The 17,129-nt window shown below is 45.5% G+C and overlaps 1 long non-coding RNA gene across 1 annotated transcript; it reads right to left on the bottom strand.

The window, feature by feature from the left end:
- Window positions 1-14,379: 14,379 nt before the first annotated feature.
- On the bottom strand, window positions 14,380-16,254 carry LOC307160719. Its single transcript, XR_013821618.1, has 4 exons — window positions 16,157-16,254; window positions 15,863-16,065; window positions 14,961-15,120; window positions 14,380-14,805 (listed from the first exon to the last, which is right to left on the bottom strand). It is a non-coding gene; the product is annotated as an uncharacterized lncRNA (long non-coding RNA).
- Between the last annotated feature and the right edge of the window lie 875 nt (window positions 16,255-17,129).

Raw genomic sequence — 17,129 nt, 5'->3', positions numbered from 1 at the left:
ACGTGTTTTAGCCATTAAATAAGCTCATTTAGTTTAATATTTGTTAAAATATTATAATGTTATTTTTTAATTTTATGTTGATTATGAAAAGTGAACCGCACGAGTAAGATGTAAGGATGCGCAATATCGAGAGACATGGAGCGGGTCAGATGATTTTGACCACTTAATTAAGTTTTTTGTTTTGTAGAAAGACTTTTTTTAAGTGAATTTCGTTTTGTATAAATTGTATCTTAATTTTAATTAGTGGTGGGCCGTTATCGGCGTTAACGCGCTGCGTTAACGCGAGACTCTTATCGCGCGATAAAAAAAATATCGCCGTTAATCTATTCTCCAAGTTGGGTTGGGAGCTGGCTCAAGCTACACAAGCTATGATGACGCAATCTACCCGCGGCCGCGAGGAACACCCGGCTGCAACGCATCATATTCGTCGTCATCTTAAGTAAACACGGCTGAAAGTGAAAGCTGGTGTAAAAGATCCGTGCAACATCCATTATTTGGACTTGGTTCGGATTTAAGCCGTCCGACGTAGACTGTGTGGTGTAACAGTTCGGTAAGTTAACACACGACTAATCCGTTCTACCACCTCAAATTCAAAACGAAACATATCACTGAATACAATATATCTTAGTGAGTGGTGTAGCACATAATCTCTTTTTATTAAAAGCGCCCGATTTTAAGAATCGTTGTTGTGTTTCTTTTTAACTGAAAAGACATCAGTTAGACAATATTCTAATTTTAAATTTGGGGTTTCATAAGCTCCAAGCCATAATAAACATTAGACCTACTTAAGTCTCTGCAGCTAGTGTACTTAAATTTTATTTATCTGCAAAATTATGTTGTATACTTACAGTTTTGCACAATATATGTTCTCAAAACTACATACACCCATTAAAAAAAAAACAAAAAAAAAACATTTAGCAGTTGTTTAGCAGGTTCTGTGTAACCTGTTCTGAAATGGTTTCATTATAATATCGTTATTGCAAGAGGCTGCAATGTATATCACAATATGGATTTTAGGCCATATCGCCCATCCCTAATTGATAGCCTATAGTAGTTGATAATAACATGGGCCTACCTAATGTTGCCTACGGACGGTGACAGTACAGTAGTAACCTTTTACAGTCTATGAGTAGAACAGCTTTCTCAAGCAGTTTGTGATGCATTTTGGAAACAGGAGATGAGCCCCTGGTCTAATGCGCCACCTGGCTTGAGAAACCCGTTCTCAAAGACTTACTTTTATAGTCATTATTTGGGTAGCACACATATTCTGAATGCCTTCGGCAGAATTCAAATGAGCCATTTTAATCTAGATTAATCTAGATTAATTTCAAAATTAATCTAGATTAATCTAGATTAAAAAAATTAATCTATGCCCACCTCTAATTTGAATATTTTTTTATCAACCAATTGCCTGGATTTTAGCAAATATAGCAGACGATAGGCCTAATCATGACGGCGCCCGCGCGGTCACTTGCATTGCTGGAGCGCATCTCATCCTAATTTAACGAAACTCAGCGTAGGCCTCACCCTCACAGACATGAAATATATCTTATGAAAGCTTGAAATGTCTTTTTAACAATTTAAAACGAAAATAAATAGGCTACAGTCTGATTATGTAATCCATGAGCATTTCTCTCTAGCGCGTTCACTATGGAGATGGCGATCGTCAACTTAATCTTTACAGCTGTTGTTGCTGTTAATAAACTAAAAAAATAATAGGCCTATAATTTTATTAAACAATAAATTAAATGAAATTGTAATTGTATTAAAAAAGCAACTAAAAAACAAAACTCCTGTTTAAGTTTTTTTTTAACCTATACTAATTACGCATTCAATTCTGAGTCGCTGTCCTCGGTGCCCAGAAAAGCGCTGAAACGGAAATGAAGGGGAACCCGTTTTTATTTACTTTTTTTTTTGGGGGGCTTATTTTAACTGGCCCATCCAGTTTTCTGGAGGCCCACCTACAATCAAAATCCTGGCGCCGCTATAGTGCTTCGCAGCGGTCTGATATCAAGAAATAACAGACTGCATTCCACATTGGAATTCAACCAAGCCATGTAATAATGTTTAATAACTTTCAAACGGCAGAGCCTGTTCCTTTATAACATAGCCAAAGGTAGGTGTATTTTTGCTTTATACATTTTAGGCTTATTCTCAAATTCAGATTGTGTTAGGGGGGCGGGATAGCCAATTTTAATCGGACAATTTGACCGGAGAGATTTAATTTTGTCGGACATTTCATTTTTTTTCCGGCCAATGTCCGGCAATTACCGGACAACGGAAACCCTGACCTGAGTATGGTCGGCATAACAGTGAAAGCTAATTCCATGTTTCCTAATGGTAGCATGTACAGAGTGAACAGCAGCGGTCCTAGTACTGAGCCTTGTGGTACGCCATACTGAACTTGTGATCGATGAGACATCTCATCATTTACTGCTACAAACTGATAACGGTCAGATAAGTATGATTTAAACCATGCTAGTGCATTTCCCGTAATGCCAACATAATGTTCTAATCTATTTAAAAGAACGTTGTGGTCAATGGTGTCAAATGCAGCACTAAGATCGAGTAACACTAATAGCGAGATACAACCACGATCGGATGATAAGAGCAAATCATTTGTGACTCTAACGAGAGCTGTCTCGGTACTATGGTACGGTCTAAATCCGGATTGGAAATCCTCGCAGATATCATTTCTTTCAAGAAAGGAACACAGCTGTGAGGATACTGCCTTTTCTAATATCTTTGACAGAAAAGGTAGATTCGAGATCGGCCTGTAATTGACTAATTCTGTAGGATCAAGTTGCGTTTTTTTAACAAGCGGTTTAATCATAGCCAGCTTAAAGTTTTTTGGTACGTATCCTAGAGACAAAGATTAATTAATGATATTAAGAAGAGGATCTAGAACCTCTGGAAGTATCTCTTTCAGTAGCTTAGTTGGTATAGGGTCTAACATACATGTTGTCGATTTAGATGATTTAATGAGTTTAGTAAATTCTTCCTCTCCTATAGCAACGAATGAATCAAATTTTTCCTCAGGGAGACTACAATGCACTGCCTGATGCGATACTGTAGTAGACGGTTGCATAGTTATAATTTTGTCCCTGATATTATCAATCTTATAAGTGAAGAAGTTCATAAAATCATTACTGCTGTGTTGCTTGGAAACTTCTGGGCTTGAAGCTTTATTTTTCGTTAGTTTAGCCACCGTTTCAAATAAATACCTAGGATTATGTTTATTTTCTTCTAATAGGGTTGAAAAATAAGCGGATCTAGCAGCTTTTAAAGCATCTCTGTAAGTAATTGAGCTCTCCTTCCATGAAATGCGAAATACCTCTAGTTTTGTTTTCTTCCAGTTGCGCTCCATTTTTCTGGCTGCTCTCTTAAGGGCCCGAGTGTGCTCGTTGTACCACGGCGTTGGACTATTTTCTTTAATCTTCTTTAAGCGCAACAGAGCAACTGTGTCTAAAGTGCTGGAAAAGAGAGAGTTAAACGTTTCTGTTGTAATATCTAGTTCTTCTAAACTATCTGGGATGCTGAGATGATGAAACTGATCAGGAAGATTATTAATAAAGCAATCTTTAGTAGCAGAAGTGATAGGTCTCACATATTTGAAACACGGAGTCGGCTTTGCAGCCTTGGCTAAATGCAAATTACACGAGACTAGATAATGATCTGAGATGTCATCGCTCTGCTGCAGAATTTCAACGGCATCAACGTCTATTCCGTGTGATAATATTAGATCTAGAGTATGATTACGACAATGAGTAGGTCCTGACACGTGTTGTCTAACTCCAATTGAATTTACAATGTCTTTAAATGCCAATCCCAATGCATCTTTTTCATTATCGATGTGTATATTAAAATCACCAACAATTAGTACTTTAGCTGCAGTCAATATTAATTCTGATAGAAAGTCCGCAAATTCTTTGATAAAGTCTGTATGGTGCCCTGGTGGCCTGTATACAGTAGCCAGCATAAATCTCAAACGTGATTTATCGTTTACACTATATATTTTTACATTAAGCACCAATGCTTCAAAAGAATTATATTTAAAACTTGATTTCTTAGTGGTTTTGAAACTATTACTATAAATTACAGCAACACCACCCCCTTTGCGTTTCAGACGAGGCTCATGTTTATAACAGTAATCTTGCGGGGTTGATTCAACAGAATTTAAAAACTTTGAAACATTTAATTCTGGCCCACTGCGTTTGAGTTGTCTACGCACACACACTTTTTAATAACAGATTTGAATTGAAAAGAATAGAAATAATATCACAGCATTAATGTAGAATCAAGGAGTTCAAATACCATTTTCCAATATCAACATTTTTAACTTTGAAACATTTAATTCTGGCCCACCGCGTTTGAGTTGTCTACACGCACACACTTTTTAATAACAGATTTGAATTGAAAAAAATAATAGAATAGAATAGAATAGAAATAATATCACAGCATTAATGTAGAATCAAGGAATTCAAATACCATTTTCCAATATCAACATTTTTAACTTTGAAACATTTAATTCTGGCCCACCGCGTTTTTGAGTTGTCTACGTTGTCTGCCTGTTCGCCCTCTGACTTCGGCCACCATCCCTATCCGAGGCTAGCCGCAGCCACCTGGTGATGAGCAGCTCTGTTTCCTCTTCTGCAGAATCTTTGGTCAGGGCATTGCGGCGGACTGCATCTGAGAAAAACACAAGATAGAAGAGGGCAGCATGGCCACGTGATGTTACTCAGCAACCACCAAAACTTAATTTGGATGCAGGGCTCTACACTTACATTTCTTTTTAATTTAAAAAGTTTAGGAGCACAGTCAAAAATTTAGGAGCACCTTCTGATCAATGACAAATTAACCTTCTCATTAAAAGGCGATATTTGATAAAATTACTTGCCGGGGCTTTTTTTTTTTTTTAAAAGCGCATATTCTTAACTAAATCACAGCCTTTGTGATTTCATGATAGCACTATGGTATATTATGATTGTAAATGGTTTTAAATAGATCGCGTAGCCTTAGAAACGGTGTAATAATGTTATTCATGGATTCTCGTCTGTGGAATGCACCACTTCCGGTATTTTGCCGGTTACTCAACACGGGTAAATTGCAATTGAGGATTTTTTTAAATCGAGTACTCGACTTTCATCTAAGGAAGCACTGTCAAATGAACATGAACAAAGTTTAAACGGATTGTATAATAATCAACATTTAATCAGCAACAGTTCGAAATATGTAGGATATGTTAAGGGAACTGATTGAAACTATGCTCGGCGTGAAATATTGATGCTTTTTAAGGAAATTGAACACAAGACTTACCTCAAGTTCACTGTAATGGCGCAGGATCGAAAAGGGATGATTTTAAGTCAGGCGTTGAGTTTTATCTCACCGAAAGTTGTGCACACGTCACTCAGTGCTGACGCTTGCTGCAGCAACTGTTGAAATCGGCTTCATACCGGTAAACGCATCTGAGCCGAGCGCCCAGAGTTTAACCGTCACTGCTGGTAAACATTTGAAATAGCCAGTAAAATTATTTTTAGACTGTGTTGCTAACAGGACTACTGCATGTAGGCTACACATCCCATCAACCCAAGTAAACACAGGATAGTCTACATCTTAAAAATTATGTTGGCCGGTAGAAAAATATTTTGGCCGGCATTTTGTTTCTGTTACCCACCATTGGTAAACGAGTCAAAAGTTAACAAAGTTGTGTGTATAGCCTGCCTGCAGGTGGCAAAGTGACTTGACCTTATTGCGGTTGCCACTACTCAGCCGATGCGCGACTGCAATCACCGTGACTGTGCGAGTGATGTCAAGCGCCCATGCATGTTTAAAATACACGTAAAGAATCTTCATGACAACTAAATATTTTTGCTATGGTTATAAATATTAAAGAATGCTCTGTGCAAAATGACACTATTATTATTATTATTATTTACCGCAGATATTTTGTTTTGGACAACGACATTCGACGAGTAGCCTAACATCCTAAGATACAGTCAGGAATTTACGTCAATTTTAAAATAATTTTTATGTGAATTATTCCTACATTAAAACCATCCTTGATTTAACCTAAGCCGAGTCATTTCCAGAAGTGGTCCAGATCATACAGCAGAGCCGAGTTACCAGTTACGGTGAACATGAATCGGCCCAGTGCTTTACAGCCGTAACAAAAATGCATGTGCCAGAGCGAGCTGCGGGCCACAATCGGCCCGGTTAACACACGCCGATGCCGAGTCTGAGCCGCAGGCGCCGCGGGGCAGCCGAGCTCGGGCCGATTATACATGCTATCTGGGATAAAGATATAGTGCGGTCTTTGGCATTAAGACATGGGCACGTTATAAGTGAAAGACACCTGAAGTGCATTCTTAAATTGAATGGGCTTTTTTGTCGCACATTTGCACTGGCATGAAGTTGGTTTGACGTTGGACGTTCGATATTCGCATATTTAGGGACCGTCTCAAAATTACATGCGACATTGGCATAAACGTTTCTAACTTCAATAGCATTTGAAGACAATGACTTACAGTCATAAAACCAACTGTACATTGTTCACCCATGTCTCATGTATGATGCAAATAGATGTCGTTCTCTCAAAATATGAAGTTGTGGCCATGAGAAAAATATATCGTTCCCTCAACATATGATCTCGAGGCTACGACTTTGCATCGCGTGGCCACGACATGATGTAGTTACCTCAACAAAATGATCTCGTGGCCACGACTTATAATCACGTTCCCACGACTTAATATGACGTTCCCACGAGATATGACGTTCCCATGACTTAATATCACGTTCCCACGAGAATATGTTGTGGCCACGACAAATAAGTGAACCGAACATCCTCCCGGTCACCGTAAATACCTCCTCAAATACCTTTACCTAAAAATACTTTTATAGCTCTGTTTAATAATGTTCACGTGATCGAGATCAGCCCGCACAGCAGCTTTGTCAGCGATCGCTGTTTTTTTGGGCCGAGCTGATAATGCTCCGCGCTGATAAGTTTTGTTCCGCTTTTTTAGCGTTTGCCATTTGATGTTTCTCATACGCAACGCAAATGACAGCGTATAATCAAAGAGAGTTGGGTAATTTTGTAGAGTTCAAATTGAAACGTTTAGTTGAAAAGGTCGCAAAATGATACCATTTATTCGAAGTCTGGAGCCCCGATTTACTGTGGATCGCTATTGGCAAGTTGGGGCTATTTATAGAATGTGTTTAGCGGGCAACTCACAGGCACCACGTTGGAGACCACCACTACTATAGACGAATCCGGCGAAACTAGCGGAAGTAAGCGGGCTCCATAACTGAGCTGTTGCTGGGTAGCATTGCGCCATTGCCTCCTATTGGTTTGGTTGCGTCCACTGGAATAAACGACTGTCACTAACGTTACATCTACAACTTTCCTATTCTTCCTCTGCAGAGTTATTTGTACAGTATGAGTGTTGTTAATGGTCTGTGAAAATCGGACAGGTCCTTTTAGAACTATGTGTTTATCATCTGCCCCAGATAGCAAATGACATCTGGCCCAGTTGTGGCCCACATCTTCCAAATTCTTCTGGCCCACATACCGCATGGAATGACGGCGATGACTCAACCTGAGTGTGGCAGCTAGAAGTCAGCCATAATCGGGCCAGACGTGGGCCACATCTCAGAAATGGCATGGGTCACAACCGGGCCAGACATGGGCCACATCTCAGAAATGGCATGGGCCACAACCGGGCCAGATCTCAGAAATGGCATGGGCCACATCTGGGCCAAATCTAAAATGACATGGGCCACACCTGGGCCAAATCTCAAAAATGGCATGGGCCACATCTGGCCCAGATCTAATCATAATATAATAAAGAAAATACTCAAATAATCAGTCAAAAGTGATTTAATAAATATAAATATTTCATGAATACATTTAAATTTATAAATAGTAATCAAAAACAGGAAACAATAAATATAATAAATACATTATATAAATATATACAATAAAACAGGCAGGGTCCAGAAGGGGGGACTGCAAGAAACGTCTCGGTTACTGTTGTAACCCTCGTTCCCTGAAGGAGGGAACGGGAGACGTAACGTCGACGTGACGACGTAATTGGGATCACTTCAGGGAGCCCTATCAACTTCGAGTGTCTACAGAACGAGCCAATGAACGTTGGCGTGCGTGAATCGCGTCACGCGCCCCCGCCCCGCAGCGCGGGTATAAACAGGAAGCGGGCGCACGCACACATTGTTTTTCGCTGAGGAGCCGAGATTTGTGACGGCCATGCAGCGATGGTCAGCAACGGTGGCGACGGGACGTTACATCTCCCGTTCCCTCCTTCACGGAACGAAGGTTACAACAGTAACCGAGACGTTCACTTTCAGTCGCTCACGTTCGACGTAACGTCGACGTGACGACGTAATTGGGATCCCATGGAAAACGCCACGGTTGCTGCCACATCCAGCGCCCTACGCAAGACTCTCAGACCCCCAACTGCTGGGGCGGAAGACCTGCGTAGAGGGAGTTCAACTGCTGTTCCATTATACCCCACACAGCGGAACTCTTGGATAACACTGGGAAAGCGTACCTCTCCAGGGGAAAGAACACTGCGGAGCCACATCCTGCCTGAAGGGAGGTAACATGTGGAGAATACACATATGGACTGGCCGAAGGGGCAGTGCGACATATGGAATGTCACTGGGGTGGCTCCACCCGAAGGGGGAGACACACCGGACAGTGACGGCAGAGCAGACTCTGCCAAGGGAAGACACGGGCTCACCGCAGGGAGCTGGTCGTGGAAGAATACACATATGGGATCGCCGCAGGGATCACCACATATGGAACCCAGCCTAGCACAAGTTACACAAGCATACGAGCACTAGGCCTGGCGTCGGACGCTCCGCAACGTCCGACTGCCGAAGGGGTGCGGAGGAACTCACAGGGTTCGCCAATGGGGAACTCGACTGGAGTAAAAAGCGCACGTATCCGTTCCTAGGAAGGGAGTGGCGCAGCAAGCCGACACTAGAGCGGGAACTTCGGTGTTACCGGCTAGTAGAAGCGAGCACACAGGAAGAAACCGGCTCAACACGTAAGCTATAAAACCTAGCGAACGTGTTAGGTGTCGTCCAGCCCGCAGCTCTACAGATGTCTGTCAGCGAGGCGCCGTGAGCCAGCACCCAGGAAGAAGCGACACTCCTAGTGGAGTGGGCTTTCAACCCAGGCGGGCAGGGCACGCCTTGGGCTTCATAAGCCAAGGCGATGGCATCCACTATCCAGTGGGCCATCCTCTGCTTGGAGACAGCCTTCCCTTTCTGCTGGCCTCCGTAACGGACGAAGAGCTGATCTGAGGTCCTGAGGCTTTGCGTTCTGTCCACGTACAGACGCAGAGCGCGAACGGGACAGAGAAAAGCCAGGGCTGGGTCTGCCTCCTCCGAAGGCAGCACTTGCAGGTTCACTACCCGGTCCCGGAAGGGAGTGGTAGGAACCTTGGGCACGTATCCGGGCCGGGGTCTCAGGATGACGTGAGAGTTATCCGGGCCGAATTCTAGGCACGATTCGTCGACCGAAAATGCATGCAGGTCCCCTACCCTCTTGATAGAGGCCAATGCAACCAGGAGTACTGTCTTACAGGACAGAATTTTTAACTCAGCTGATTGCAGAGGCTCAAAGGGTGGTCTCTGAAGTGCCGAAAGGACCAGAGACAAGTCCCAAGAGGGTATAGAGAGTGGGCGAGGAGGATTCAGTCTCCTCGCTCCCCTCAGGAACCTGACGATCAGGTCATGCCTTCCCAAAGACTTACCATCAACAGCATCGTGATGTGCGGCAATAGCAGCAACATACACTTTAAGGGTGGAGGGAGACAGCCTTCGCTCCAGCCCTTCTTGCAGGAAGGAAAGCACGGCTCTGATCGAGCAAGATCGGGGGTTCTCCTCATGAGAGGAGCACCAGTCAACGAACAGGTTCCACTTCAATGCATAGAGGCGCCTCGTAGAGGGGGCTCTAGCGGAAGTGATGGTGTCAACTACCGCAGGGGGTAGGTCACTTAGAACCTCCGCGTCCCGTCCAGGGACCAGACATGGAGTTTCCAGAGGTCTGGACGCGGGTGCCATAGGGTGCCCCGTCTCTGAGAGAGCAGGTCCTCTCTCAGAGGGATGGGCCAGGGAGGGGCTGTCGCGAGGAGCACTAGTTCCGGGAACCAGGTCCGGTTGGGCCAATACGGCGCAACTAACAAGACCTGCTCCTCGTCCTCCCTGACTTTGCACAAGGTCTGTGCAAGAAGGCTCACTGGGGGAAACGCATACTTGCGAAGGCCCCGGGGCCAGCTGTGTGCCAGAGCATCCGTGCCGAGGGTCCCCTCGGTCAGAGAATAGAACAACTGGCAATGAGACGTGTCCGGGGCGGCAAACAGATCTACCTGAGCGGTCCCGAAGCGCCTGAAAATCAGCTGGACCACCTGGGGATGGAGTCGCCATTCTCCCGGTAGCACCTGCTGCCGTGAGAGCTCGTCGGCTGCACGGTTGAGCAGGCCCGGAATGTAAACGGCACGAAGCGACCTCAGATGCTTCTGACTCCAGAGGAGGAGATGGCGGGCGAGTTGTGACATGCGGCGGGAGCGTAGACCACCTTGGCGGTTGATGTACGCAACGGTCGCAGTGCTGTCTGTACGGACCAGTACGTGCTTGCCTAGTAGCAGCGTTTTGAAACGGCTCAGTGCAAGACGTACTGCTAACAACTCGAGGCAGTTGATGTGCCAATGCAGTTGAGGCCCCGTCCACAGACCTGAAGCTGCATGCCCGTTGTACGTGGCCCCCCAGCCGGTGGTAGAGGCATCCGTGGAGACCACAGAGTGCCTGGACACTTGTTCCAGGGGAACACCTGCCCGCAGGAACGAAGGGTCCGACCACAAGCTGAGAGTTTGGCGACAGTGCGGAGTCACTTGGACCCGGCACGAGCCGCTCTGCCACGCCCATCTCGGGACTCGATCGTGGAGCCAGTGTTGGAGCGGCCTCATATGAAGCAATCCGAGCGGCGTAACCGCGGCTGCAGATGTCATATGCCCCAGGAGCCTCTGAAACAGTTTCAGTGGTGCCGCTGTTCTGCGTCTGAGCGTGCTCACGCAGTTCAACACTGACTGGACACGTGCCTCGGTGAGGCGCGCTGTCATGTTGATCGAGTCCAACTCCATACCAAGAAAAGAGATCCTCTGCCCGGGGGTGAGTTTGCTCTTTTCCCAGTTGACCCGAAGCCCTAGGTGGCTGAGGTGACTGAGCACCATGTCCCTGTGTTCGCACAACTGCTCTCTCGACTGGGCCAGAAACAGCCAGTCGTCGAGGTAGTTGAGGATGCGAACACCACGCGCGCACATGGGAGCAATGGCCGCCTCCGCGACTTTCGTGAAGACGCGGGGCGACAGGGCCAGCCCGAAGGGTAAGACCTTGTACTGATATGCCCGTCCCTCGAACGCAAAGCGGAGAAACGGTCTGTGTCGAGGGAGAATCGAGACATGAAAGTACGCGTCCTTCAGGTCGATCGCTGCAAACCAATCTTGGGGACGGATGCATTTGAAAATGCGTTTCTGCGTAAGCATCTTGAACGGTAGCCTGTGAAGGGACCGGTTCAGAACGCGCAGGTCCAAGATTGGTCGTAACCCACCACCTTTCTTGGGTACAATGAAGTACGGGCTGTAGAAGCCGGTCTTCATATCGGCTGGAGGGACCGGCTCGATCGCGTCCTTCGCCAGTAGGACTGCGATCTCCGCCCTGAGCACGGGGGCATTGTCCGCCAGAACACGGGTGAACAGGATGCCCTTGAAAGCAGGGGGGCGCCGGGCGAACTGAATCGCATAGCCGAGTCTGATGGTACGGATGAGCCAGCGAGACGGGCTGGGAAGCGTTAACCAGGCTCCCAGAGACCGAGCAAGCGGGACTAACGGCACCACAGACGTACCCGGGGTGGGGCAGCGCGGCGGAATGCAGGGACCCGACTCGGACGGCACAGCGGCCCGAAGTGGGGTCTGAGTGTGTGGTGCAGCACATACCTGCTTCCGTCGAAGGGCAGAGTGAGTGTGTGGAGGCGACAGCACGTCCGGAACACAGCCACTGCTGCTCGCTGGCGATGAAAGAGGGGCTCGGGAGTGACAAGGCATGGCGGCGTCGTCGACTGCCAAGCGCGCCCTCTTGGGGCCCAGAGGTTTCAGAAATTGCTCTTTTTTTGAAAATGTGGGTACCACTGACCCGTGGGTCAGTGGCGGAACAAAAAGAAAAGGAAACAAAAGATTCTCCGCCCGGCCCTCCACCGGGGGAAGGAGTGGCGCCTTCGCCATCTCCTGAAGAGCAACTTGATCCACCTCTGGGCCGCCCGTCTCAGGGTCGTTTGCACCGTCGCTTGCCTCCTGGTTTGGCAGCGGCCTGGACGGGTGGGGTCGGCTTTCTGCGGCTTGCTCCACGCTGAGGCCTGGATGATGGCTGCTGCTGCTGGGGCTTGGCGGGAGCGGAGGACGTCGCAGAAGGCCGACCTCGGCGACGAGTAGACGGAGGCTGCAAAGCTCTCGACCGCGTCGCCGAACAACCCAACCTGGGAAAGAGGGGCATCCAGGAACCGATATTTATCGGTGTCCCTCATATCCGCCAGGTTGAGCCAAAGGTGGCGCTCCTGGACCACCAGAGTGGACATCGCCTGACCGACCGAACGTGCGGTTTCCTTCGTCGCCCGGAGGGCGAGGTCGGTTGCCACACGGAGCTCCCGGAGGAGCTCTGGGTCAGAACCACCCTCGTTCATGTCCATGAGCGCCTGGGCCTGGTGGACCTGCAAGAGCGCCATGGCATGGAGGGCGGAAGCAGCCTGTCCACAGGCCTTGTAAGCCTTCGCCGTTAACCCGGACGAAAACTTACAGGCCTTGGACGGGAGGCGCGGATTACCCCGCCAAGAGGAAGCGGACGCCGGACACAGCTGCATCGCGACGGCCCGCTCCACTGGGGGGATATCCACATACCCCTTAGCTGCCCCGCCGTCGAGGGTGGCGAGGGGTGAGGAGCCACTAGAACGGCTTCGGGCACTATGCGGTGCCTTCCACGTCCTAGAGAGCTCCTCATGCACTTCCGGAAAGAAAGGTACCGGGGCGGCGCACTGAGAACCAGCACGGCCCGCCCCGAGAAACCAATCGTCCAACCGAGAAGGTTCGGGACGTGGTGGAGGATTCCACGCAAGCCCGACCTTCTCGGCGGCCCGGGAAAGCATAGCAGTCCATTCTGGATCTGGCTCGGACAACGCGACACACCCCGAGGGGGGCAACGCAGCCGAGTCGTCATTTCCAGAGGACAGCTCCCCCTCCGATGCTGCGATCGACATCTGATCGTCAGCTGGAGCCCCAAAGGAAACGGTTGGCCGTTCCGGAGAAGGACCAAGACGTTCACTAAGGAGCCCCAATGGCGACAGCGCTTGTGAGGCGTGAGGGGCCCGCGGAGGATGACTCGACGGGGAAGCCCTCACGGTAATCCTCAGATCACCCTGGTCATGCACCGAAGTAGGTCTATTCTGCGGGGCAGAATAGATACTAGATCGGGGCATAGGCGAGGGGACTGCACCTCCCTTGAGGTAAGCGAGTCTCGATCTAAGCGCTGCGATAGTCATATTCCCGCAATGGGAACATGAACTATCCACAAAAGCTGCCTCAGCGTGTTGAATGCCCAAACACGAGAGGCAACTGCTGTGGCCATCTGCTGGCGCCAGGGAACGACGGCATCCAGAAACGCACAAGCGGAATGACATCTTGAAAAAGACGCAGGGTCACGCTTGTGTTGCTCTTTTAGTGAAAACAAAAAAATAGAAAAATAACTCTCTCAGTGCTGAGGCACCCAGGGGTAGCCGCGGTGTGAATGAACACACGGGGAAACGCCCACCGAACCGACACACACACACACAAACACAGAACAATAGTGCTGTGAAAACAGCAGTTGTGAGCTGCAATGCTCGCGGCCACCGCTGATCGCGCCGTCACACCAACACAAGGAGAGTCCTCTTCTCGTTTTCAAAGGCAGTCTTTTCCTGTAGAGTTCGGAAGTGAAAGCAAAAGCTCGGCTCCGAAGTGAAAGACAATGTGTGCGTGCGCCCGCTTCCTGTTTATACCCGCGCTGCGGGGCGGGGGCGCGTGACGCGATTCACGCACGCCAACGTTCATTGGCTCGTTCTGTAGACACTCGAAGTTGATAGGGCTCCCTGAAGTGATCCCAATTACGTCGTCACGTCGACGTTACGTCGAACGTGAGCGACTGAAAGGGAACCAGAAGGTAGTCCAAAGAAAACAAATTTATAAAAAAAAAAAAAACAGGAAACAATAAATATAATAAATACATTATATAAATATATACAATTAAACAGGCAGAGGTTCAGAAGGGGAGGACTGTCCAAAGAAAACATTAGACCATGGTCTACATATTAGGAACAAGTTCTACATATTATGAACAAGGTCAAGCAAGTGTCACTCAGAACCAGGAGAATTTAATAAAGCAAGTGGAGAATCAGATCTATAGTTAAAAAACAGAGCAAGGCAAAAGAGCAGTCCGTTGAACAGGCAGGGCGAGCCAGTGTCAGAACCAGGAGAATTTAATAAACAAGTGGAGAATCAGATCTATAGTTCAAAAACAGAGCAAGGCAAAAGGGCAGTCCGTTGAGCAGGCAGAACAGGCAAGTGTCAGAACCAAGAAACAGTCAATTTTTTTGTCTTGCCCGACGGCCTCCATCCCTGTCTGCGGAAAGCTGCAGCCATCTCTTTATCCAGTTTTCTACTTCCTGGTCTGTTGCAGTGGAAGTCAAACGGTTTCTTCTGACTGCAGCTACAATGACACATATGACAGTAAATTATCACTATTATTTATTAACAGTAAATAAGCAAATTATTATTATTTATTATAAAATCTAATATTTATAGGGAATTGTTTTTTAGCTGACACCAAACACAAATAAAACAGTTAAGTTCAGAAAGCCATACCATTAATTACAGTTTTCAGAGAGGTGTCTTTGAATGCCGCTTTTCCATTGATTCCCCTCCAGTTCATTTGCCGGGCCATGTCATTTGATAAAAGGAAGTTCAGAATCCGCCATACACTTTCCTTTACTGTTGTGCCTCCCCTCAAGGCTAACGTGTTTATCTGTAAAAATAAATATAATATGGACAAATAAAGGAACAAGCAAACATCATACTTGATTAGAATGTTCAAAAATGGGGTGGGCTTTTACCGGTCAATATAACAGTTCATTTGAAATTATTTAGCCTATAAAAGGATAGTAGAATAGCCGTTTCTGTTTTGAAGTGCATAAAAGTGTGTCCATCCATCATAAAAGTGCTCCACACAGCTCTGGGGAGGTTAATAAAGGCTCTTTGAAGCGAAGCGATGCGTTCGTATAAGAAAAATAAATAGCTTCCAGCAGACAGGCCTTGGAAAATATACAGCCATTCACTGCCATTATAAAGCTTGGAAGAGCCAGGACATTTTTTTAATATAACATTGTATTTGTCTGAAAGAATAATGTCATATACACCTAGGATGACTTGAGGGTGAGAAAATCATTAGCTAATTTACATTCATTTCAGTTCCTTCAGCAGTAGGAGGAACTTATTCGCAACCATCAATCTCATTGGTTAGTGCTAACTATGACCATCCACATTTTGACTTCAGCAAATCAGTTAGAGTGAGTACAATTGCCGCTTCTTCACCAAGCCAAACCTTTCTTGTTGCTTAACCATTCCATGTCGAACCGGCCCAGCCAGTACAGATATGATTTTAACACGTGTTTGACTACATTTTTTACCATGTACAATGAACAAAAGATGAAAACACTGACACAGTTAATTGATGAGTTAAATTGTTCTATTGAAATATGAAATCTTACCACAGCTGTCTTGTAGTCTTCCTGCTGCAGCTGCCCCTCAATGACTTGAAGTTGTTGAAAACTTGACAGTGGAAAACAGTCTGTGTTTAAAGTTGGGCTGTCTTCTGTAGTTGATAATTTTTTGAGATCGTAGACCAATTTAACCAACGTTCCCATCTGTTCTTTGATCATTTCTTGGTTTGCAAGAATTTTGCGTATCCAAGCTATAAAAAAGAAAAAGCTATGAAAAAAAAACAACATATTACTGTGTTAAAAAAAAAAAAAAAAACATTAAAAAAAAATGTCAGTACTAACCTTCACTGAAACCAGTGTGGGATGATGCTAAAGAGGGGAACACCACAACAATATATTAGTTTGAACATGTAAAATGACAGTAGAAGGAAGTAAAACTCTTTTTTTACTCTATAGCTCTGCAGATTTGGTTGTACATAATTTGGTTTAATAGGTTAATGAGTTAAACACGGTCAGTTTTAGAACTTAAATTGTTGTGAAAGATAACGCATGTTGTGTAACAGTATTTTGGATATATGGGTAAACCTGTAAGATTTAAATGCAGTGTTAGTGAACTGACACAGTATTACTTACAACTTAGGACTTCTGCCTCCCCAGCTAACAATTTTAGGTTATAAGAACGTTTCCGTAACGTTCCCATTAAGTTATAAAAACGTTATTTCTGAATGTTCTAGAAACGTTCAAAGCGTCCAGTTTTTTAGACGTTGTATTAACGTTATTTCTTAGTTATAAGAACGTTATTCAAAACGTTATTAGAACGTTCTATTCTCCTGTTATATAAATGTTGTATTAACGTTCTTGCTTGGTAATAAGAACGTTGTTCAAACGTTATTGGAACATTCAATTCTTAGGTTATAAGAACGTTTCCATAAAGTTCCCATTAAGTTATAAAAACGTTATTTCTGAATGTTCTAGGAACGTTCAAAGCGTCCAGTTTTTTGGATGTTGTATTAACGTTATTTCTTAGTTATAAGAACGTTATTCAAAACGTTATTAGAACGTTCTATTCTCCTGTTATATAAATGTTGTATTAACGTTCTTGCTTGGTTATGAGAACGTTGTTCAAACGTTATTGGAACATTCAATTCTTAGGTTATAAGAACGTTTCCATAACGTTCCCATTAAGTTATAAAAACGTTATTTCTGAATGTTCTAGGAACGTTCAAAGCGTCCAGTTTTTTGGACGTTATATTAACGTTATTTCTTAGTTATAAGAACGTTATTCAAAACGTTATTAGAACGTTCAATTCTCCTG

This window comes from Squalius cephalus (genome assembly GCF_949319135.1).
Source record: "Squalius cephalus genome assembly, chromosome: 6".
Lineage (NCBI taxonomy): Eukaryota > Metazoa > Chordata > Actinopteri > Cypriniformes > Leuciscidae > Squalius > Squalius cephalus.
The sequence above is the reverse complement of the archived record's forward strand: the minus strand, read 5'-3'. Positions and strand labels throughout refer to the sequence as shown.